The sequence below is a fragment of the Malaclemys terrapin genome, chromosome 2 (genome assembly GCF_027887155.1).
Source record: "Malaclemys terrapin pileata isolate rMalTer1 chromosome 2, rMalTer1.hap1, whole genome shotgun sequence".
In the NCBI taxonomy this organism is placed as follows: Eukaryota; Metazoa; Chordata; order Testudines; family Emydidae; genus Malaclemys; species Malaclemys terrapin.
The window spans coordinates 204227834-204247272 of NC_071506.1; the positions used below are offsets into that span (position 1 = coordinate 204227834).

The following is a 19439-nucleotide window of genomic DNA, read 5'->3' on the forward strand; positions in this document are numbered from 1 at the left end:
GCCCTTTAAAGGTGGGAGGAGGGAGAGGCAGCTGCTGCCCTAAGGTGGCCCTTTTGCCCGGGAAGGCTGCCTGCGGGCCTGGAGCAGTCCCAGCCTCGGCTCGGGGCCAGCAAGTGGGAAGTTGGGTGCTGGTCGCCTCTGGGCTGATCCCCCTGAGGCGGAGGCGGAGGCGGAGGCGGAGGCGGCGGGCCATCCTGCGTCCCCCGGGGCCCTGCGAAGCGGGAGACGGGGCAGGGCGCGGGCGAGGCCTCCGGGCCGGGCGTGCCGGGTTTCCCGGAGCGAGCAAAAGGCAGGCCCAGTGCGGGAGGGCGTCCCCAGGGAGGCGCGAGGTGTGGCGAGCAGCAGGAGCCGTGAGGAAAGCGGAGCGGCAGCGGGTGTGTGGGGGGGGCAGCCGCGGCAGGGTGTGGCGGCGCGCGGGGTTTTTGTGTGGTGGGTGGGTGTGTCGGGTTTGTGAGGGTCCCGTCTGAGGAGAGGGTGCGTGGGGGTGGGGAGGAGGCTTAGGCGTGGTGTGTGCGGGCCCGGGGTCGGGGTCTGCGGCTCGTCGTGCGGGGCGGGAGCGTTGGTGTGGCGAGGGAGGGGTGCGAGGCCGGAGGCTGTCGTCGCGTGCCTTGCGCGGGGGGGAGGGAGACGTGTGAGCGGAGCAAGCAGGGCTTGTCTGCGGGCTTGCTTAAAGGCAGGCAAAGCGGCAGGCAACAGCGTCTACGGCCATACCACCCTGAACACGCCCGATCTCGTCTGATCTCGGAAGCTAAGCAGGGTCGGGCCTGGTTAGTACTTGGATGGGAGACCTCCTGGGAATACTGGGTGCTGTAGGCTTTTTGCCTGCCCTCGCCACGCTCTCTGACGCGCCCCGCCTGCAGGACTGCCTCGGGCACGCGCTTTTGCCGCCTCGTCCTGGCTTGCTTCCGCTAAGGTCTCCCAGGCCCTAGCCGCCTCGCCCGCCGCTGCCGAGGGCGAGGGCTTTGGGCACCCGGCTCCGTGGGGCGTTTCTTTTTTTCACCGGCCGGTGCTCTTGGCCCCTGTTGGCGGCAGGTGTGGGTGGGAGGCCAGCTGGCCGCAGCGGCGGCTGGCGCCCCAAGGCCTGCCTGCGCTGGCGCTCGCTGCCAGCCGCTTCAGCTCCGCGGCTGGGAGAAAGGAAAGCCGCAAGGCGCAGCCCGGGCCTTTTGGGGGTGGCTGCTTTAGGGAAGCCCTTTGGCAGCACGCCTCCTTGGCAGCTGGCCCTTTAAAGGTGGGAGGAGGGAGAGGCAGCTGCTGCCCTAAGGTGGCCCTTTTGCCCGGGAAGGCTGCCTGCGGGCCTGGAGCAGTCCCAGCCTCGGCTCGGGGCCAGCAAGTGGGAAGTTGGGTGCTGGTCGCCTCTGGGCTGATCCCCCTGAGGCGGAGGCGGAGGCGGAGGCGGCGGGCCATCCTGCGTCCCCCGGGGCCCTGCGAAGCGGGAGACGGGGCAGGGCGCGGGCGAGGCCTCCGGGCCGGGCGTGCCGGGTTTCCCGGAGCGAGCAAAAGGCAGGCCCAGTGCGGGAGGGCGTCCCCAGGGAGGCGCGAGGTGTGGCGAGCAGCAGGAGCCGTGAGGAAAGCGGAGCGGCAGCGGGTGTGTGGGGGGGGCAGCCGCGGCAGGGTGTGGCGGCGCGCGGGGTTTTTGTGTGGTGGGTGGGTGTGTCGGGTTTGTGAGGGTCCCGTCTGAGGAGAGGGTGCGTGGGGGTGGGGAGGAGGCTTAGGCGTGGTGTGTGCGGGCCCGGGGTCGGGGTCTGCGGCTCGTCGTGCGGGGCGGGAGCGTTGGTGTGGCGAGGGAGGGGTGCGAGGCCGGAGGCTGTCGTCGCGTGCCTTGCGCGGGGGGGAGGGAGACGTGTGAGCGGAGCAAGCAGGGCTCGTCTGCGGGCTTGCTTAAAGGCAGGCAAAGCGGCAGGCAACAGCGTCTATGGCCATACCACCCTGAACACGCCCGATCTCGTCTGATCTCGGAAGCTTAGCAGGGTCGGGCCTGGTTAGTACTTGGATGGGAGACCTCCTGGGAATACTGGGTGCTGTAGGCTTTTTGCCTGCCCTCGCCACGCTCTCTGACGCGCCCCGCCTGCAGGACTGCCTCGGGCACGCGCTTTTGCCGCCTCGTCCTGGCTTGCTTCCGCTAAGGTCTCCCAGGCCCTAGCCGCCTCGCCCGCCGCTGGCGAGGGCTTTGGGCACCCGGCTCCGTGGGGTGTTTCTTTTTTTCACCGGCCGGTGCTCTTGGCCCCTGTTGGCGGCAGGTGTGGGTGGGAGGCCAGCTGGCCGCAGCGGCGGCTGGCGCCCCAAGGCCTGCCTGCGCTGGCGCTCGCTGCCAGCCGCTTCAGCTCCGCGGCTGGGAGAAAGGAAAGCCGCAAGGCGCAGCCCGGGCCTTTTGGGGGTGGCTGCTTTAGGGAAGCCCTTTGGCAGCACGCCTCCTTGGCAGCTGGCCCTTTAAAGGTGGGAGGAGGGAGAGGCAGCTGCTGCCCTAAGGTGGCCCTTTTGCCCGGGAAGGCTGCCTGCGGGCCTGGAGCAGTCCCAGCCTCGGCTCGGGGCCAGCAAGTGGGAAGTTGGGTGCTGGTCGCCTCTGGGCTGATCCCCCTGAGGCGGAGGCGGAGGCGGAGGCGGCGGGCCATCCTGCGTCCCCCGGGGCCCTGCGAAGCGGGAGACGGGGCAGGGCGCGGGCGAGGCCTCCGGGCCGGGCGTGCCGGGTTTCCCGGAGCGAGCAAAAGGCAGGCCCAGTGCGGGAGGGCGTCCCCAGGGAGGCGCGAGGTGTGGCGAGCAGCAGGAGCCGTGAGGAAAGCGGAGCGGCAGCGGGTGTGTGGGGGGGGCAGCCGCGGCAGGGTGTGGCGGCGCGCGGGGTTTTTGTGTGGTGGGTGGGTGTGTCGGGTTTGTGAGGGTCCCGTCTGAGGAGAGGGTGCGTGGGGGTGGGGAGGAGGCTTAGGCGTGGTGTGTGCGGGCCCGGGGTCGGGGTCTGCGGCTCGTCGTGCGGGGCGGGAGCGTTGGTGTGGCGAGGGAGGGGTGCGAGGCCGGAGGCTGTCGTCGCGTGCCTTGCGCGGGGGGGAGGGAGACGTGTGAGCGGAGCAAGCAGGGCTCGTCTGCGGGCTTGCTTAAAGGCAGGCAAAGCGGCAGGCAACAGCGTCTATGGCCATACCACCCTGAACACGCCCGATCTCGTCTGATCTCGGAAGCTTAGCAGGGTCGGGCCTGGTTAGTACTTGGATGGGAGACCTCCTGGGAATACTGGGTGCTGTAGGCTTTTTGCCTGCCCTCGCCACGCTCTCTGACGCGCCCCGCCTGCAGGACTGCCTCGGGCACGCGCTTTTGCCGCCTCGTCCTGGCTTGCTTCCGCTAAGGTCTCCCAGGCCCTAGCCGCCTCGCCCGCCGCTGGCGAGGGCTTTGGGCACCCGGCTCCGTGGGGCGTTTCTTTTTTTCACCGGCCGGTGCTCTTGGCCCCTGTTGGCGGCAGGTGTGGGTGGGAGGCCAGCTGGCCGCAGCGGCGGCTGGCGCCCCAAGGCCTGCCTGCGCTGGCGCTCGCTGCCAGCCGCTTCAGCTCCGCGGCTGGGAGAAAGGAAAGCCGCAAGGCGCAGCCCGGGCCTTTTGGGGGTGGCTGCTTTAGGGAAGCCCTTTGGCAGCACGCCTCCTTGGCAGCTGGCCCTTTAAAGGTGGGAGGAGGGAGAGGCAGCTGCTGCCCTAAGGTGGCCCTTTTGCCCGGGAAGGCTGCCTGCGGGCCTGGAGCAGTCCCAGCCTCGGCTCGGGGCCAGCAAGTGGGAAGTTGGGTGCTGGTCGCCTCTGGGCTGATCCCCCTGAGGCGGAGGCGGAGGCGGAGGCGGCGGGCCATCCTGCGTCCCCCGGGGCCCTGCGAAGCGGGAGACGGGGCAGGGCGCGGGCGAGGCCTCCGGGCCGGGCGTGCCGGGTTTCCCGGAGCGAGCAAAAGGCAGGCCCAGTGCGGGAGGGCGTCCCCAGGGAGGCGCGAGGTGTGGCGAGCAGCAGGAGCCGTGAGGAAAGCGGAGCGGCAGCGGGTGTGTGGGGGGGGCAGCCGCGGCAGGGTGTGGCGGCGCGCGGGGTTTTTGTGTGGTGGGTGGGTGTGTCGGGTTTGTGAGGGTCCCGTCTGAGGAGAGGGTGCGTGGGGGTGGGGAGGAGGCTTAGGCGTGGTGTGTGCGGGCCCGGGGTCGGGGTCTGCGGCTCGTCGTGCGGGGCGGGAGCGTTGGTGTGGCGAGGGAGGGGTGCGAGGCCGGAGGCTGTCGTCGCGTGCCTTGCGCGGGGGGGAGGGAGACGTGTGAGCGGAGCAAGCAGGGCTCGTCTGCGGGCTTGCTTAAAGGCAGGCAAAGCGGCAGGCAACAGCGTCTATGGCCATACCACCCTGAACACGCCCGATCTCGTCTGATCTCGGAAGCTTAGCAGGGTCGGGCCTGGTTAGTACTTGGATGGGAGACCTCCTGGGAATACTGGGTGCTGTAGGCTTTTTGCCTGCCCTCGCCACGCTCTCTGACGCGCCCCGCCTGCAGGACTGCCTCGGGCACGCGCTTTTGCCGCCTCGTCCTGGCTTGCTTCCGCTAAGGTCTCCCAGGCCCTAGCCGCCTCGCCCGCCGCTGGCGAGGGCTTTGGGCACCCGGCTCCGTGGGGCGTTTCTTTTTTTCACCGGCCGGTGCTCTTGGCCCCTGTTGGCGGCAGGTGTGGGTGGGAGGCCAGCTGGCCGCAGCGGCGGCTGGCGCCCCAAGGCCTGCCTGCGCTGGCGCTCGCTGCCAGCCGCTTCAGCTCCGCGGCTGGGAGAAAGGAAAGCCGCAAGGCGCAGCCCGGGCCTTTTGGGGGTGGCTGCTTTAGGGAAGCCCTTTGGCAGCACGCCTCCTTGGCAGCTGGCCCTTTAAAGGTGGGAGGAGGGAGAGGCAGCTGCTGCCCTAAGGTGGCCCTTTTGCCCGGGAAGGCTGCCTGCGGGCCTGGAGCAGTCCCAGCCTCGGCTCGGGGCCAGCAAGTGGGAAGTTGGGTGCTGGTCGCCTCTGGGCTGATCCCCCTGAGGCGGAGGCGGAGGCGGAGGCGGCGGGCCATCCTGCGTCCCCCGGGGCCCTGCGAAGCGGGAGACGGGGCAGGGCGCGGGCGAGGCCTCCGGGCCGGGCGTGCCGGGTTTCCCGGAGCGAGCAAAAGGCAGGCCCAGTGCGGGAGGGCGTCCCCAGGGAGGCGCGAGGTGTGGCGAGCAGCAGGAGCCGTGAGGAAAGCGGAGCGGCAGCGGGTGTGTGGGGGGGGCAGCCGCGGCAGGGTGTGGCGGCGCGCGGGGTTTTTGTGTGGTGGGTGGGTGTGTCGGGTTTGTGAGGGTCCCGTCTGAGGAGAGGGTGCGTGGGGGTGGGGAGGAGGCTTAGGCGTGGTGTGTGCGGGCCCGGGGTCGGGGTCTGCGGCTCGTCGTGCGGGGCGGGAGCGTTGGTGTGGCGAGGGAGGGGTGCGAGGCCGGAGGCTGTCGTCGCGTGCCTTGCGCGGGGGGGAGGGAGACGTGTGAGCGGAGCAAGCAGGGCTCGTCTGCGGGCTTGCTTAAAGGCAGGCAAAGCAGCAGGCAACAGCGTCTACGGCCATACCACCCTGAACACGCCCGATCTCGTCTGATCTCGGAAGCTAAGCAGGGTCGGGCCTGGTTAGTACTTGGATGGGAGACCTCCTGGGAATACTGGGTGCTGTAGGCTTTTTGCCTGCCCTCGCCACGCTCTCTGACGCGCCCCGCCTGCAGGACTGCCTCGGGCACGCGCTTTTGCCGCCTCGTCCTGGCTTGCTTCCGCTAAGGTCTCCCAGGCCCTAGCCGCCTCGCCCGCCGCTGCCGAGGGCGAGGGCTTTGGGCACCCGGCTCCGTGGGGCGTTTCTTTTTTTCACCGGCCGGTGCTCTTGGCCCCTGTTGGCGGCAGGTGTGGGTGGGAGGCCAGCTGGCCGCAGCGGCGGCTGGCGCCCCAAGGCCTGCCTGCGCTGGCGCTCGCTGCCAGCCGCTTCAGCTCCGCGGCTGGGAGAAAGGAAAGCCGCAAGGCGCAGCCCGGGCCTTTTGGGGGTGGCTGCTTTAGGGAAGCCCTTTGGCAGCACGCCTCCTTGGCAGCTGGCCCTTTAAAGGTGGGAGGAGGGAGAGGCAGCTGCTGCCCTAAGGTGGCCCTTTTGCCCGGGAAGGCTGCCTGCGGGCCTGGAGCAGTCCCAGCCTCGGCTCGGGGCCAGCAAGTGGGAAGTTGGGTGCTGGTCGCCTCTGGGCTGATCCCCCTGAGGCGGAGGCGGAGGCGTAGGCGGCGGGCCATCCTGCGTCCCCCGGGGCCCTGCGAAGCGGGAGACGGGGCAGGGCGCGGGCGAGGCCTCCGGGCCGGGCGTGCCGGGTTTCCCGGAGCGAGCAAAAGGCAGGCCCAGTGCGGGAGGGCGTCCCCAGGGAGGCGCGAGGTGTGGCGAGCAGCAGGAGCCGTGAGGAAAGCGGAGCGGCAGCGGGTGTGTGGGGGGGGCAGCCGCGGCAGGGTGTGGCGGCGCGCGGGGTTTTTGTGTGGTGGGTGGGTGTGTCGGGTTTGTGAGGGTCCCGTCTGAGGAGAGGGTGCGTGGGGGTGGGGAGGAGGCTTAGGCGTGGTGTGTGCGGGCCCGGGGTCGGGGTCTGCGGCTCGTCGTGCGGGGCGGGAGCGTTGGTGTGGCGAGGGAGGGGTGCGAGGCCGGAGGCTGTCGTCGCGTGCCTTGCGCGGGGGGGAGGGAGACGTGTGAGCGGAGCAAGCAGGGCTCGTCTGCGGGCTTGCTTAAAGGCAGGCAAAGCGGCAGGCAACAGCGTCTACGGCCATACCACCCTGAACACGCCCGATCTCGTCTGATCTCGGAAGCTTAGCAGGGTCGGGCCTGGTTAGTACTTGGATGGGAGACCTCCTGGGAATACTGGGTGCTGTAGGCTTTTTGCCTGCCCTCGCCACGCTCTCTGACGCGCCCCGCCTGCAGGACTGCCTCGGGCACGCGCTTTTGCCGCCTCGTCCTGGCTTGCTTCCGCTAAGGTCTCCCAGGCCCTAGCCGCCTCGCCCGCCGCTGCCGAGGGCGAGGGCTTTGGGCACCCGGCTCCGTGGGGCGTTTCTTTTTTTCACCGGCCGGTGCTCTTGGCCCCTGTTGGCGGCAGGTGTGGGTGGGAGGCCAGCTGGCCGCAGCGGCGGCTGGCGCCCCAAGGCCTGCCTGCGCTGGCGCTCGCTGCCAGCCGCTTCAGCTCCGCGGCTGGGAGAAAGGAAAGCCGCAAGGCGCAGCCCGGGCCTTTTGGGGGTGGCTGCTTTAGGGAAGCCCTTTGGCAGCACGCCTCCTTGGCAGCTGGCCCTTTAAAGGTGGGAGGAGGGAGAGGCAGCTGCTGCCCTAAGGTGGCCCTTTTGCCCGGGAAGGCTGCCTGCGGGCCTGGAGCAGTCCCAGCCTCGGCTCGGGGCCAGCAAGTGGGAAGTTGGGTGCTGGTCGCCTCTGGGCTGATCCCCCTGAGGCGGAGGCGGAGGCGGAGGCGGCGGGCCATCCTGCGTCCCCCGGGGCCCTGCGAAGCGGGAGACGGGGCAGGGCGCGGGCGAGGCCTCCGGGCCGGGCGTGCCGGGTTTCCCGGAGCGAGCAAAAGGCAGGCCCAGTGCGGGAGGGCGTCCCCAGGGAGGCGCGAGGTGTGGCGAGCAGCAGGAGCCGTGAGGAAAGCGGAGCGGCAGCGGGTGTGTGGGGGGGGCAGCCGCGGCAGGGTGTGGCGGCGCGCGGGGTTTTTGTGTGGTGGGTGGGTGTGTCGGGTTTGTGAGGGTCCCGTCTGAGGAGAGGGTGCGTGGGGGTGGGGAGGAGGCTTAGGCGTGGTGTGTGCGGGCCCGGGGTCGGGGTCTGCGGCTCGTCGTGCGGGGCGGGAGCGTTGGTGTGGCGAGGGAGGGGTGCGAGGCCGGAGGCTGTCGTCGCGTGCCTTGCGCGGGGGGGAGGGAGACGTGTGAGCGGAGCAAGCAGGGCTCGTCTGCGGGCTTGCTTAAAGGCAGGCAAAGCGGCAGGCAACAGCGTCTACGGCCATACCACCCTGAACACGCCCGATCTCGTCTGATCTCGGAAGCTTAGCAGGGTCGGGCCTGGTTAGTACTTGGATGGGAGACCTCCTGGGAATACTGGGTGCTGTAGGCTTTTTGCCTGCCCTCGCCACGCTCTCTGACGCGCCCCGCCTGCAGGACTGCCTCGGGCACGCGCTTTTGCCGCCTCGTCCTGGCTTGCTTCCGCTAAGGTCTCCCAGGCCCTAGCCGCCTCGCCCGCCGCTGCCGAGGGCGAGGGCTTTGGGCACCCGGCTCCGTGGGGCGTTTCTTTTTTTCACCGGCCGGTGCTCTTGGCCCCTGTTGGCGGCAGGTGTGGGTGGGAGGCCAGCTGGCCGCAGCGGCGGCTGGCGCCCCAAGGCCTGCCTGCGCTGGCGCTCGCTGCCAGCCGCTTCAGCTCCGCGGCTGGGAGAAAGGAAAGCCGCAAGGCGCAGCCCGGGCCTTTTGGGGGTGGCTGCTTTAGGGAAGCCCTTTGGCAGCACGCCTCCTTGGCAGCTGGCCCTTTAAAGGTGGGAGGAGGGAGAGGCAGCTGCTGCCCTAAGGTGGCCCTTTTGCCCGGGAAGGCTGCCTGCGGGCCTGGAGCAGTCCCAGCCTCGGCTCGGGGCCAGCAAGTGGGAAGTTGGGTGCTGGTCGCCTCTGGGCTGATCCCCCTGAGGCGGAGGCGGAGGCGGAGGCGGCGGGCCATCCTGCGTCCCCCGGGGCCCTGCGAAGCGGGAGACGGGGCAGGGCGCGGGCGAGGCCTCCGGGCCGGGCGTGCCGGGTTTCCCGGAGCGAGCAAAAGGCAGGCCCAGTGCGGGAGGGCGTCCCCAGGGAGGCGCGAGGTGTGGCGAGCAGCAGGAGCCGTGAGGAAAGCGGAGCGGCAGCGGGTGTGTGGGGGGGGCAGCCGCGGCAGGGTGTGGCGGCGCGCGGGGTTTTTGTGTGGTGGGTGGGTGTGTCGGGTTTGTGAGGGTCCCGTCTGAGGAGAGGGTGCGTGGGGGTGGGGAGGAGGCTTAGGCGTGGTGTGTGCGGGCCCGGGGTCGGGGTCTGCGGCTCGTCGTGCGGGGCGGGAGCGTTGGTGTGGCGAGGGAGGGGTGCGAGGCCGGAGGCTGTCGTCGCGTGCCTTGCGCGGGGGGGAGGGAGACGTGTGAGCGGAGCAAGCAGGGCTCGTCTGCGGGCTTGCTTAAAGGCAGGCAAAGCAGCAGGCAACAGCGTCTACGGCCATACCACCCTGAACACGCCCGATCTCGTCTGATCTCGGAAGCTAAGCAGGGTCGGGCCTGGTTAGTACTTGGATGGGAGACCTCCTGGGAATACTGGGTGCTGTAGGCTTTTTGCCTGCCCTCGCCACGCTCTCTGACGCGCCCCGCCTGCAGGACTGCCTCGGGCACGCGCTTTTGCCGCCTCGTCCTGGCTTGCTTCCGCTAAGGTCTCCCAGGCCCTAGCCGCCTCGCCCGCCGCTGCCGAGGGCGAGGGCTTTGGGCACCCGGCTCCGTGGGGCGTTTCTTTTTTTCACCGGCCGGTGCTCTTGGCCCCTGTTGGCGGCAGGTGTGGGTGGGAGGCCAGCTGGCCGCAGCGGCGGCTGGCGCCCCAAGGCCTGCCTGCGCTGGCGCTCGCTGCCAGCCGCTTCAGCTCCGCGGCTGGGAGAAAGGAAAGCCGCAAGGCGCAGCCCGGGCCTTTTGGGGGTGGCTGCTTTAGGGAAGCCCTTTGGCAGCACGCCTCCTTGGCAGCTGGCCCTTTAAAGGTGGGAGGAGGGAGAGGCAGCTGCTGCCCTAAGGTGGCCCTTTTGCCCGGGAAGGCTGCCTGCGGGCCTGGAGCAGTCCCAGCCTCGGCTCGGGGCCAGCAAGTGGGAAGTTGGGTGCTGGTCGCCTCTGGGCTGATCCCCCTGAGGCGGAGGCGGAGGCGGAGGCGGCGGGCCATCCTGCGTCCCCCGGGGCCCTGCGAAGCGGGAGACGGGGCAGGGCGCGGGCGAGGCCTCCGGGCCGGGCGTGCCGGGTTTCCCGGAGCGAGCAAAAGGCAGGCCCAGTGCGGGAGGGCGTCCCCAGGGAGGCGCGAGGTGTGGCGAGCAGCAGGAGCCGTGAGGAAAGCGGAGCGGCAGCGGGTGTGTGGGGGGGGCAGCCGCGGCAGGGTGTGGCGGCGCGCGGGGTTTTTGTGTGGTGGGTGGGTGTGTCGGGTTTGTGAGGGTCCCGTCTGAGGAGAGGGTGCGTGGGGGTGGGGAGGAGGCTTAGGCGTGGTGTGTGCGGGCCCGGGGTCGGGGTCTGCGGCTCGTCGTGCGGGGCGGGAGCGTTGGTGTGGCGAGGGAGGGGTGCGAGGCCGGAGGCTGTCGTCGCGTGCCTTGCGCGGGGGGGAGGGACACGTGTGAGCGGAGCAAGCAGGGCTCGTCTGCGGGCTTGCTTAAAGGCAGGCAAAGCGGCAGGCAACAGCGTCTACGGCCATACCACCCTGAACACGCCCGATCTCGTCTGATCTCGGAAGCTTAGCAGGGTCGGGCCTGGTTAGTACTTGGATGGGAGACCTCCTGGGAATACTGGGTGCTGTAGGCTTTTTGCCTGCCCTCGCCACGCTCTCTGACGCGCCCCGCCTGCAGGACTGCCTCGGGCACGCGCTTTTGCCGCCTCGTCCTGGCTTGCTTCCGCTAAGGTCTCCCAGGCCCTAGCCGCCTCGCCCGCCGCTGCCGAGGGCGAGGGCTTTGGGCACCCGGCTCCGTGGGGCGTTTCTTTTTTTCACCGGCCGGTGCTCTTGGCCCCTGTTGGCGGCAGGTGTGGGTGGGAGGCCAGCTGGCCGCAGCGGCGGCTGGCGCCCCAAGGCCTGCCTGCGCTGGCGCTCGCTGCCAGCCGCTTCAGCTCCGCGGCTGGGAGAAAGGAAAGCCGCAAGGCGCAGCCCGGGCCTTTTGGGGGTGGCTGCTTTAGGGAAGCCCTTTGGCAGCACGCCTCCTTGGCAGCTGGCCCTTTAAAGGTGGGAGGAGGGAGAGGCAGCTGCTGCCCTAAGGTGGCCCTTTTGCCCGGGAAGGCTGCCTGCGGGCCTGGAGCAGTCCCAGCCTCGGCTCGGGGCCAGCAAGTGGGAAGTTGGGTGCTGGTCGCCTCTGGGCTGATCCCCCTGAGGCGGAGGCGGAGGCGGAGGCGGCGGGCCATCCTGCGTCCCCCGGGGCCCTGCGAAGCGGGAGACGGGGCAGGGCGCGGGCGAGGCCTCCGGGCCGGGCGTGCCGGGTTTCCCGGAGCGAGCAAAAGGCAGGCCCAGTGCGGGAGGGCGTCCCCAGGGAGGCGCGAGGTGTGGCGAGCAGCAGGAGCCGTGAGGAAAGCGGAGCGGCAGCGGGTGTGTGGGGGGGGCAGCCGCGGCAGGGTGTGGCGGCGCGCGGGGTTTTTGTGTGGTGGGTGGGTGTGTCGGGTTTGTGAGGGTCCCGTCTGAGGAGAGGGTGCGTGGGGGTGGGGAGGAGGCTTAGGCGTGGTGTGTGCGGGCCCGGGGTCGGGGTCTGCGGCTCGTCGTGCGGGGCGGGAGCGTTGGTGTGGCGAGGGAGGGGTGCGAGGCCGGAGGCTGTCGTCGCGTGCCTTGCGCGGGGGGGAGGGAGACGTGTGAGCGGAGCAAGCAGGGCTCGTCTGCGGGCTTGCTTAAAGGCAGGCAAAGCGGCAGGCAACAGCGTCTATGGCCATACCACCCTGAACACGCCCGATCTCGTCTGATCTCGGAAGCTTAGCAGGGTCGGGCCTGGTTAGTACTTGGATGGGAGACCTCCTGGGAATACTGGGTGCTGTAGGCTTTTTGCCTGCCCTCGCCACGCTCTCTGACGCGCCCCGCCTGCAGGACTGCCTCGGGCACGCGCTTTTGCCGCCTCGTCCTGGCTTGCTTCCGCTAAGGTCTCCCAGGCCCTAGCCGCCTCGCCCGCCGCTGGCGAGGGCTTTGGGCACCCGGCTCCGTGGGGTGTTTCTTTTTTTCACCGGCCGGTGCTCTTGGCCCCTGTTGGCGGCAGGTGTGGGTGGGAGGCCAGCTGGCCGCAGCGGCGGCTGGCGCCCCAAGGCCTGCCTGCGCTGGCGCTCGCTGCCAGCCGCTTCAGCTCCGCGGCTGGGAGAAAGGAAAGCCGCAAGGCGCAGCCCGGGCCTTTTGGGGGTGGCTGCTTTAGGGAAGCCCTTTGGCAGCACGCCTCCTTGGCAGCTGGCCCTTTAAAGGTGGGAGGAGGGAGAGGCAGCTGCTGCCCTAAGGTGGCCCTTTTGCCCGGGAAGGCTGCCTGCGGGCCTGGAGCAGTCCCAGCCTCGGCTCGGGGCCAGCAAGTGGGAAGTTGGGTGCTGGTCGCCTCTGGGCTGATCCCCCTGAGGCGGAGGCGGAGGCGGAGGCGGCGGGCCATCCTGCGTCCCCCGGGGCCCTGCGAAGCGGGAGACGGGGCAGGGCGCGGGCGAGGCCTCCGGGCCGGGCGTGCCGGGTTTCCCGGAGCGAGCAAAAGGCAGGCCCAGTGCGGGAGGGCGTCCCCAGGGAGGCGCGAGGTGTGGCGAGCAGCAGGAGCCGTGAGGAAAGCGGAGCGGCAGCGGGTGTGTGGGGGGGGCAGCCGCGGCAGGGTGTGGCGGCGCGCGGGGTTTTTGTGTGGTGGGTGGGTGTGTCGGGTTTGTGAGGGTCCCGTCTGAGGAGAGGGTGCGTGGGGGTGGGGAGGAGGCTTAGGCGTGGTGTGTGCGGGCCCGGGGTCGGGGTCTGCGGCTCGTCGTGCGGGGCGGGAGCGTTGGTGTGGCGAGGGAGGGGTGCGAGGCCGGAGGCTGTCGTCGCGTGCCTTGCGCGGGGGGGAGGGAGACGTGTGAGCGGAGCAAGCAGGGCTCGTCTGCGGGCTTGCTTAAAGGCAGGCAAAGCGGCAGGCAACAGCGTCTATGGCCATACCACCCTGAACACGCCCGATCTCGTCTGATCTCGGAAGCTTAGCAGGGTCGGGCCTGGTTAGTACTTGGATGGGAGACCTCCTGGGAATACTGGGTGCTGTAGGCTTTTTGCCTGCCCTCGCCACGCTCTCTGACGCGCCCCGCCTGCAGGACTGCCTCGGGCACGCGCTTTTGCCGCCTCGTCCTGGCTTGCTTCCGCTAAGGTCTCCCAGGCCCTAGCCGCCTCGCCCGCCGCTGGCGAGGGCTTTGGGCACCCGGCTCCGTGGGGCGTTTCTTTTTTTCACCGGCCGGTGCTCTTGGCCCCTGTTGGCGGCAGGTGTGGGTGGGAGGCCAGCTGGCCGCAGCGGCGGCTGGCGCCCCAAGGCCTGCCTGCGCTGGCGCTCGCTGCCAGCCGCTTCAGCTCCGCGGCTGGGAGAAAGGAAAGCCGCAAGGCGCAGCCCGGGCCTTTTGGGGGTGGCTGCTTTAGGGAAGCCCTTTGGCAGCACGCCTCCTTGGCAGCTGGCCCTTTAAAGGTGGGAGGAGGGAGAGGCAGCTGCTGCCCTAAGGTGGCCCTTTTGCCCGGGAAGGCTGCCTGCGGGCCTGGAGCAGTCCCAGCCTCGGCTCGGGGCCAGCAAGTGGGAAGTTGGGTGCTGGTCGCCTCTGGGCTGATCCCCCTGAGGCGGAGGCGGAGGCGGAGGCGGCGGGCCATCCTGCGTCCCCCGGGGCCCTGCGAAGCGGGAGACGGGGCAGGGCGCGGGCGAGGCCTCCGGGCCGGGCGTGCCGGGTTTCCCGGAGCGAGCAAAAGGCAGGCCCAGTGCGGGAGGGCGTCCCCAGGGAGGCGCGAGGTGTGGCGAGCAGCAGGAGCCGTGAGGAAAGCGGAGCGGCAGCGGGTGTGTGGGGGGGGCAGCCGCGGCAGGGTGTGGCGGCGCGCGGGGTTTTTGTGTGGTGGGTGGGTGTGTCGGGTTTGTGAGGGTCCCGTCTGAGGAGAGGGTGCGTGGGGGTGGGGAGGAGGCTTAGGCGTGGTGTGTGCGGGCCCGGGGTCGGGGTCTGCGGCTCGTCGTGCGGGGCGGGAGCGTTGGTGTGGCGAGGGAGGGGTGCGAGGCCGGAGGCTGTCGTCGCGTGCCTTGCGCGGGGGGGAGGGAGACGTGTGAGCGGAGCAAGCAGGGCTCGTCTGCGGGCTTGCTTAAAGGCAGGCAAAGCGGCAGGCAACAGCGTCTATGGCCATACCACCCTGAACACGCCCGATCTCGTCTGATCTCGGAAGCTTAGCAGGGTCGGGCCTGGTTAGTACTTGGATGGGAGACCTCCTGGGAATACTGGGTGCTGTAGGCTTTTTGCCTGCCCTCGCCACGCTCTCTGACGCGCCCCGCCTGCAGGACTGCCTCGGGCACGCGCTTTTGCCGCCTCGTCCTGGCTTGCTTCCGCTAAGGTCTCCCAGGCCCTAGCCGCCTCGCCCGCCGCTGGCGAGGGCTTTGGGCACCCGGCTCCGTGGGGCGTTTCTTTTTTTCACCGGCCGGTGCTCTTGGCCCCTGTTGGCGGCAGGTGTGGGTGGGAGGCCAGCTGGCCGCAGCGGCGGCTGGCGCCCCAAGGCCTGCCTGCGCTGGCGCTCGCTGCCAGCCGCTTCAGCTCCGCGGCTGGGAGAAAGGAAAGCCGCAAGGCGCAGCCCGGGCCTTTTGGGGGTGGCTGCTTTAGGGAAGCCCTTTGGCAGCACGCCTCCTTGGCAGCTGGCCCTTTAAAGGTGGGAGGAGGGAGAGGCAGCTGCTGCCCTAAGGTGGCCCTTTTGCCCGGGAAGGCTGCCTGCGGGCCTGGAGCAGTCCCAGCCTCGGCTCGGGGCCAGCAAGTGGGAAGTTGGGTGCTGGTCGCCTCTGGGCTGATCCCCCTGAGGCGGAGGCGGAGGCGGAGGCGGCGGGCCATCCTGCGTCCCCCGGGGCCCTGCGAAGCGGGAGACGGGGCAGGGCGCGGGCGAGGCCTCCGGGCCGGGCGTGCCGGGTTTCCCGGAGCGAGCAAAAGGCAGGCCCAGTGCGGGAGGGCGTCCCCAGGGAGGCGCGAGGTGTGGCGAGCAGCAGGAGCCGTGAGGAAAGCGGAGCGGCAGCGGGTGTGTGGGGGGGGCAGCCGCGGCAGGGTGTGGCGGCGCGCGGGGTTTTTGTGTGGTGGGTGGGTGTGTCGGGTTTGTGAGGGTCCCGTCTGAGGAGAGGGTGCGTGGGGGTGGGGAGGAGGCTTAGGCGTGGTGTGTGCGGGCCCGGGGTCGGGGTCTGCGGCTCGTCGTGCGGGGCGGGAGCGTTGGTGTGGCGAGGGAGGGGTGCGAGGCCGGAGGCTGTCGTCGCGTGCCTTGCGCGGGGGGGAGGGAGACGTGTGAGCGGAGCAAGCAGGGCTCGTCTGCGGGCTTGCTTAAAGGCAGGCAAAGCAGCAGGCAACAGCGTCTACGGCCATACCACCCTGAACACGCCCGATCTCGTCTGATCTCGGAAGCTAAGCAGGGTCGGGCCTGGTTAGTACTTGGATGGGAGACCTCCTGGGAATACTGGGTGCTGTAGGCTTTTTGCCTGCCCTCGCCACGCTCTCTGACGCGCCCCGCCTGCAGGACTGCCTCGGGCACGCGCTTTTGCCGCCTCGTCCTGGCTTGCTTCCGCTAAGGTCTCCCAGGCCCTAGCCGCCTCGCCCGCCGCTGCCGAGGGCGAGGGCTTTGGGCACCCGGCTCCGTGGGGCGTTTCTTTTTTTCACCGGCCGGTGCTCTTGGCCCCTGTTGGCGGCAGGTGTGGGTGGGAGGCCAGCTGGCCGCAGCGGCGGCTGGCGCCCCAAGGCCTGCCTGCGCTGGCGCTCGCTGCCAGCCGCTTCAGCTCCGCGGCTGGGAGAAAGGAAAGCCGCAAGGCGCAGCCCGGGCCTTTTGGGGGTGGCTGCTTTAGGGAAGCCCTTTGGCAGCACGCCTCCTTGGCAGCTGGCCCTTTAAAGGTGGGAGGAGGGAGAGGCAGCTGCTGCCCTAAGGTGGCCCTTTTGCCCGGGAAGGCTGCCTGCGGGCCTGGAGCAGTCCCAGCCTCGGCTCGGGGCCAGCAAGTGGGAAGTTGGGTGCTGGTCGCCTCTGGGCTGATCCCCCTGAGGCGGAGGCGGAGGCGTAGGCGGCGGGCCATCCTGCGTCCCCCGGGGCCCTGCGAAGCGGGAGACGGGGCAGGGCGCGGGCGAGGCCTCCGGGCCGGGCGTGCCGGGTTTCCCGGAGCGAGCAAAAGGCAGGCCCAGTGCGGGAGGGCGTCCCCAGGGAGGCGCGAGGTGTGGCGAGCAGCAGGAGCCGTGAGGAAAGCGGAGCGGCAGCGGGTGTGTGGGGGGGGCAGCCGCGGCAGGGTGTGGCGGCGCGCGGGGTTTTTGTGTGGTGGGTGGGTGTGTCGGGTTTGTGAGGGTCCCGTCTGAGGAGAGGGTGCGTGGGGGTGGGGAGGAGGCTTAGGCGTGGTGTGTGCGGGCCCGGGGTCGGGGTCTGCGGCTCGTCGTGCGGGGCGGGAGCGTTGGTGTGGCGAGGGAGGGGTGCGAGGCCGGAGGCTGTCGTCGCGTGCCTTGCGCGGGGGGGAGGGAGACGTGTGAGCGGAGCAAGCAGGGCTCGTCTGCGGGCTTGCTTAAAGGCAGGCAAAGCGGCAGGCAACAGCGTCTACGGCCATACCACCCTGAACACGCCCGATCTCGTCTGATCTCGGAAGCTTAGCAGGGTCGGGCCTGGTTAGTACTTGGATGGGAGACCTCCTGGGAATACTGGGTGCTGTAGGCTTTTTGCCTGCCCTCGCCACGCTCTCTGACGCGCCCCGCCTGCAGGACTGCCTCGGGCACGCGCTTTTGCCGCCTCGTCCTGGCTTGCTTCCGCTAAGGTCTCCCAGGCCCTAGCCGCCTCGCCCGCCGCTGCCGAGGGCGAGGGCTTTGGGCACCCGGCTCCGTGGGGCGTTTCTTTTTTTCACCGGCCGGTGCTCTTGGCCCCTGTTGGCGGCAGGTGTGGGTGGGAGGCCAGCTGGCCGCAGCGGCGGCTGGCGCCCCAAGGCCTGCCTGCGCTGGCGCTCGCTGCCAGCCGCTTCAGCTCCGCGGCTGGGAGAAAGGAAAGCCGCAAGGCGCAGCCCGGGCCTTTTGGGGGTGGCTGCTTTAGGGAAGCCCTTTGGCAGCACGCCTCCTTGGCAGCTGGCCCTTTAAAGGTGGGAGGAGGGAGAGGCAGCTGCTGCCCTAAGGTGGCCCTTTTGCCCGGGAAGGCTGCCTGCGGGCCTGGAGCAGTCCCAGCCTCGGCTCGGGGCCAGCAAGTGGGAAGTTGGGTGCTGGTCGCCTCTGGGCTGATCCCCCTGAGGCGGAGGCGGAGGCGGAGGCGGCGGGCCATCCTGCGTCCCCCGGGGCCCTGCGAAGCGGGAGACGGGGCAGGGCGCGGGCGAGGCCTCCGGGCCGGGCGTGCCGGGTTTCCCGGAGCGAGCAAAAGGCAGGCCCAGTGCGGGAGGGCGTCCCCAGGGAGGCGCGAGGTGTGGCGAGCAGCAGGAGCCGTGAGGAAAGCGGAGCGGCAGCGGGTGTGTGGGGGGGGCAGCCGCGGCAGGGTGTGGCGGCGCGCGGGGTTTTTGTGTGGTGGGTGGGTGTGTCGGGTTTGTGAGGGTCCCGTCTGAGGAGAGGGTGCGTGGGGGTGGGGAGGAGGCTTAGGCGTGGTGTGTGCGGGCCCGGGGTCGGGGTCTGCGGCTCGTCGTGCGGGGCGGGAGCGTTGGTGTGGCGAGGGAGGGGTGCGAGGCCGGAGGCTGTCGTCGCGTGCCTTGCGCGGGGGGGAGGGAGACGTGTGAGCGGAGCAAGCAGGGCTCGTCTGCGGGCTTGCTTAAAGGCAGGCAAAGCAGCAGGCAACAGCGTCTACGGCCATACCACCCTGAACACGCCCGATCTCGTCTGATCTCGGAAGCTAAGCAGGGTCGGGCCTGGTTAGTACTTGGATGGGAGACCTCCTGGGAATACTGGGTGCTGTAGGCTTTTTGCCTGCCCTCGCCACGCTCTCTGACGCGCCCCGCCTGCAGGACTGCCTCGGGCACGCGCTTTTGCCGCCTCGTCCTGGCTTGCTTCCGCTAAGGTCTCCCAGGCCCTAGCCGCCTCGCCCGCCGCTGCCGAGGGCGAGGGCTTTGGGCACCCGGCTCCGTGGGGCGTTTCTTTTTTTCACCGGCCGGTGCTCTTGGCCCCTGTTGGCGGCAGGTGTGGGTGGGAGGCCAGCTGGCCGCAGCGGCGGCTGGCGCCCCAAGGCCTGCCTGCGCTGGCGCTCGCTGCCAGCCGCTTCAGCTCCGCGGCTGGGAGAAAGGAAAGCCGCAAGGCGCAGCCCGGGCCTTTTGGGGGTGGCTGCTTTAGGGAAGCCCTTTGGCAGCACGCCTCCTTGGCAGCTGGCCCTTTAAAGGTGGGAGGAGGGAGAGGCAGCTGCTGCCCTAAGGTGGCCCTTTTGCCCGGGAAGGCTGCCTGCGGGCCTGGAGCAGTCCCAGCCTCGGCTCGGGGCCAGCAAGTGGGAAGTTGGGTGCTGGTCGCCTCTGGGCTGATCCCCCTGAGGCGGAGGCGGAGGCGGAGGCGGCGGGCCATCCTGCGTCCCCCGGGGCCCTGCGAAGCGGGAGACGGGGCAGGGCGCGGGCGAGGCCTCCGGGCCGGGCGTGCCGGGTTTCCCGGAGCGAGCAAAAGGCAGGCCCAGTGCGGGAGGGCGTCCCCAGGGAGGCGCGAGGTGTGGCGAGCAGCAGGAGCCGTGAGGAAAGCGGAGCGGCAGCGGGTGTGTGGGGGGGGCAGCCGCGGCAGGGTGTGGCGGCGCGCGGGGTTTTTGTGTGGTGGGTGGGTGTGTCGGGTTTGTGAGGGTCCCGTCTGAGGAGAGGGTGCGTGGGGGTGGGGAGGAGGCTTAGGCGTGGTGTGTGCGGGCCCGGGGTCGGGGTCTGCGGCTCGTCGTGCGGGGCGGGAGCGTTGGTGTGGCGAGGGAGGGGTGCGAGGCCGGAGGCTGTCGTCGCGTGCCTTGCGCGGGGGGGAGGGACACGTGTGAGCGGAGCAAGCAGGGCTCGTCTGCGGGCTTGCTTAAAGGCAGGCAAAGCGGCAGGCAACAGCGTCTACGGCCATACCACCCTGAACACGCCCGATCTCGTCTGATCTCGGAAGCTTAGCAGGGTCGGGCCTGGTTAGTACTTGGATGGGAGACCTCCTGGGAATACTGGGTGCTGTAGGCTTTTTGCCTGCCCTCGCCACGCTCTCTGACGCGCCCCGCCTGCAGGACTGCCTCGGGCACGCGCTTTTGCCGCCTCGTCCTGGCTTGCTTCCGCTAAGGTCTCCCAGGCCCTAGCCGCCTCGCCCGCCGCTGCCGAGGGCGAGGGCTTTGGGCACCCGGCTCCGTGGGGCGTTTCTTTTTTTCACCGGCCGGTGCTCTTGGCCCCTGTTGGCGGCAGGTGTGGGTGGGAGGCCAGCTGGCCGCAGCGGCGGCTGGCGCCCCAAGGCCTGCCTGCGCTGGCGCTCGCTGCCAGCCGCTTCAGCTCCGCGGCTGGGAGAAAGGAAAGCCGCAAGGCGCAGCCCGGGCCTTTTGGGGGTGGCTGCTTTAGGGAAGCCCTTTGGCAGCACGCCTCCTTGGCAGCTGGCCCTTTAAAGGTGGGAGGAGGGAGAGGCAGCTGCTGCCCTAAGGTGGCCCTTTTGCCCGGGAAGGCTGCCTGCGGGCCTGGAGCAGTCCCAG

At 70.4% G+C, this 19439-nt stretch overlaps 16 non-coding genes across 16 annotated transcripts; all 16 read left to right on the forward strand.

Annotated features, from left to right (window-relative positions):
• The first annotated feature begins 697 nt into the window (after positions 1-697).
• Positions 698-816, forward strand: LOC128833257 (5S ribosomal RNA). Its single transcript, XR_008444158.1, has one exon. It is a non-coding gene; the product is annotated as a 5S ribosomal RNA (ribosomal RNA).
• Positions 817-1908: 1092 nt separating this feature from the next.
• Positions 1909-2027, forward strand: LOC128833336 (5S ribosomal RNA). The gene has a single exon (XR_008444222.1). It is a non-coding gene; the product is annotated as a 5S ribosomal RNA (ribosomal RNA).
• A 1086-nt stretch (positions 2028-3113) lies between these two features.
• On the forward strand, positions 3114-3232 carry LOC128833338 (5S ribosomal RNA). Its single transcript, XR_008444224.1, has one exon. It is a non-coding gene; the product is annotated as a 5S ribosomal RNA (ribosomal RNA).
• Positions 3233-4318: 1086 nt separating this feature from the next.
• On the forward strand, positions 4319-4437 carry LOC128833339 (5S ribosomal RNA). Its single transcript, XR_008444225.1, has one exon. It is a non-coding gene; the product is annotated as a 5S ribosomal RNA (ribosomal RNA).
• A 1086-nt stretch (positions 4438-5523) lies between these two features.
• On the forward strand, positions 5524-5642 carry LOC128833269 (5S ribosomal RNA). The gene has a single exon (XR_008444164.1). It is a non-coding gene; the product is annotated as a 5S ribosomal RNA (ribosomal RNA).
• Positions 5643-6734: 1092 nt separating this feature from the next.
• Positions 6735-6853, forward strand: LOC128833321 (5S ribosomal RNA). The gene has a single exon (XR_008444208.1). It is a non-coding gene; the product is annotated as a 5S ribosomal RNA (ribosomal RNA).
• Positions 6854-7945: 1092 nt separating this feature from the next.
• Positions 7946-8064, forward strand: LOC128833322 (5S ribosomal RNA). Its single transcript, XR_008444209.1, has one exon. It is a non-coding gene; the product is annotated as a 5S ribosomal RNA (ribosomal RNA).
• Positions 8065-9156: 1092 nt separating this feature from the next.
• LOC128833281 (5S ribosomal RNA) lies at positions 9157-9275 on the forward strand. Its single transcript, XR_008444171.1, has one exon. It is a non-coding gene; the product is annotated as a 5S ribosomal RNA (ribosomal RNA).
• A 1092-nt stretch (positions 9276-10367) lies between these two features.
• On the forward strand, positions 10368-10486 carry LOC128833323 (5S ribosomal RNA). The gene has a single exon (XR_008444210.1). It is a non-coding gene; the product is annotated as a 5S ribosomal RNA (ribosomal RNA).
• Positions 10487-11578: 1092 nt separating this feature from the next.
• Positions 11579-11697, forward strand: LOC128833341 (5S ribosomal RNA). Its single transcript, XR_008444226.1, has one exon. It is a non-coding gene; the product is annotated as a 5S ribosomal RNA (ribosomal RNA).
• A 1086-nt stretch (positions 11698-12783) lies between these two features.
• LOC128833342 (5S ribosomal RNA) lies at positions 12784-12902 on the forward strand. The gene has a single exon (XR_008444227.1). It is a non-coding gene; the product is annotated as a 5S ribosomal RNA (ribosomal RNA).
• A 1086-nt stretch (positions 12903-13988) lies between these two features.
• On the forward strand, positions 13989-14107 carry LOC128833343 (5S ribosomal RNA). The gene has a single exon (XR_008444228.1). It is a non-coding gene; the product is annotated as a 5S ribosomal RNA (ribosomal RNA).
• Positions 14108-15193: 1086 nt separating this feature from the next.
• Positions 15194-15312, forward strand: LOC128833294 (5S ribosomal RNA). The gene has a single exon (XR_008444182.1). It is a non-coding gene; the product is annotated as a 5S ribosomal RNA (ribosomal RNA).
• Positions 15313-16404: 1092 nt separating this feature from the next.
• On the forward strand, positions 16405-16523 carry LOC128833325 (5S ribosomal RNA). Its single transcript, XR_008444211.1, has one exon. It is a non-coding gene; the product is annotated as a 5S ribosomal RNA (ribosomal RNA).
• A 1092-nt stretch (positions 16524-17615) lies between these two features.
• LOC128833300 (5S ribosomal RNA) lies at positions 17616-17734 on the forward strand. Its single transcript, XR_008444188.1, has one exon. It is a non-coding gene; the product is annotated as a 5S ribosomal RNA (ribosomal RNA).
• Positions 17735-18826: 1092 nt separating this feature from the next.
• LOC128833327 (5S ribosomal RNA) lies at positions 18827-18945 on the forward strand. The gene has a single exon (XR_008444213.1). It is a non-coding gene; the product is annotated as a 5S ribosomal RNA (ribosomal RNA).
• Positions 18946-19439: the final 494 nt, after the last annotated feature.